The 2,020-nt window shown below is 41.5% G+C and overlaps 1 pseudogene; it reads right to left on the minus strand.

The window, feature by feature from the left end:
• Window positions 1-214: 214 nt before the first annotated feature.
• Window positions 215-880, minus strand: LOC100733041 (ribosomal protein uL30-like; annotated as a pseudogene).
• Between the last annotated feature and the right edge of the window lie 1,140 nt (window positions 881-2,020).

The following is a 2,020-nucleotide window of genomic DNA, read 5'->3' on the forward strand; positions in this document are numbered from 1 at the left end:
GCGGCAGCTGGGGACAACGTGGAAAACAATGGAACTTTTCCTAGAAACTGGGCAGTGGGGAAGAGATGCCTGCCACAGCACCTGTCGCTTCCCTGATCCCTTCCTTCCAGTCTCTGAAGGCTGAAAATCATCCTCTCTGAAGATACTTGGTAACAGTTCCAAAAACAGACTGACTCAGGCTTCCAAGGCACTGCTTTGATATTCTGGAACTAGCTCAGCTGGCGCATGAGCGTTCACCCCCATAACCAGCTGAGCCCATCTCCTTAAGAAAGAGTTCTTGGTAGCGAGCCTGGCCACAGACAAGTGGAAAGGGCACAAAAAATGGGCAGTCTCCATGAAATGCACCCTGGGGAAGGCGATTTTGTGAATGAGGTCTGTACTCCTCAGTCACAGTCTTGCCCATCAGAGGGAAAGTCTTATTCTTGACCTTGGCCTGTCCACGTTGCAAAATGAGTTCCCAGACAGACTTCAGATTTGGAAATCCCCGGGTCATGTAAGGCTCCACTATCCGCAGCATTTTGAGAGTTTTTGGGTTGTCTTTAACAAAGACTCCACTGAACAACTTCTTCAGGTGAAGTCTTGCAATGGTCTTCTGTACTAGTGAACTTACCCCGTGCATACAACAAAGGCCAAGAAGTGTTTACCAGGTGCTTCCAAAGCGCGAGGTTTCACTTCAGTCTTTTTATGCACACCGTGTCACAGCGCTGTCACCAGGAATCATGAAGGAAAGATTCCAGTTGCTTAAATCTGATCTCTTTTACCTTCTCTGCCAAAAGTGCCTGCTTTGCCTGGGTGGCTTTAAGGCTTGATACATCTTCCTCTTTTTCAGGAGATTTTCTGGAACCAAGGGCATCTTTTTTCTCTGCTCTTCCTCCTCCATCTTTCTAGCGTAATGGCCAGGATTTCTTGATCTGTGCCTCATTTATTCCTTATAATTGCAAAGTGAATATTATTCCCATTTCACAACTGAGAAGACAGACTCATAGGAGGAAAGTCAAAATCAAGTGTTTGAGCTCAGGATTATTTCTAAGTCTGTGCTATTTCACCAAACCAAACCAGATCGTACGCTGCAGCCTCAGTTTTGATAATCAGCTTCACCCCTCCGAATCAGCACAAAGTTCTAATAAAGCGGCTCCTGCTGTTAGATAAGAGCCTGGAGCTGCACTGCCTGGACTCAAATCCACCCTTGCCATCCTCAGTGTGACCGTCAGCTTAGCTTCATACTGTCTGTGAAATTCTCTGTGTAAACTGTGTTTTCTCTCTGACCTTCATTTTCCTCATCTGTGAGTAGGGATCATAGCTGCCTGACTCAAAGGGCAGTGTCAAATCACATAATTAATATAAGATATGCAGTTATATACTGCAAGGTGTGAGCAATCCCTAAAAGACACATGTTTAATGTTAGCATTTAATATTAATAGATACTGATTTATATCTCTCTCTCTCTCTTTTTTTTTTTTTTTTTTTTTTTTGTCTTTTTGAGACAGAGTCTTGTTATGCAGTTCAGGCTGGCTTTGAGCTCACTTTTAATCCAGAATCATCTCAAACTCTCTCTTGATCATCCTGCTTCAATTTTTCAATTTTTGGATTACAGACATGCACCACCACACCCAACTTTTTATCTCTCTTAAATCCCATTAATCCTAAGTACTTAATTTTCTCTTTACTAAATTTCCCATCCCTAAATCCTATTCTGGGAAATTTTGTACAATGTCTAGAATAGTCAAATTTTATTGGGCTGGGAAAGTATCTCTGCAGTAGAGTGTTTGCCTGGCACATACAGAAAAAAAAAAGATTAAATTCATAAATATATCACCAAACATTCACTGAGTTCTTAGTACATATCAGATACTGTTCTGGGTATCTGTCTAATGCCCACAGGGAATTATATAAATATTCAATATTCAACCTCACATAATTTCCTTTATTGATCCAGAGAGGATCCAATAAATATTTGACAATAATAATTTCATGTCAGTGTGTTGGTTTTTGCAGGGATCACAATGGTGAATTCACATCT

The sequence above is a fragment of the Cavia porcellus genome, unplaced genomic scaffold (assembly GCF_034190915.1).
Source record: "Cavia porcellus strain 051 isolate PalLab524CR breed Dunkin Hartley unplaced genomic scaffold, mCavPor4.1 scaffold_25, whole genome shotgun sequence".
NCBI classification, from domain to species: Eukaryota; Metazoa; Chordata; class Mammalia; order Rodentia; family Caviidae; genus Cavia; species Cavia porcellus.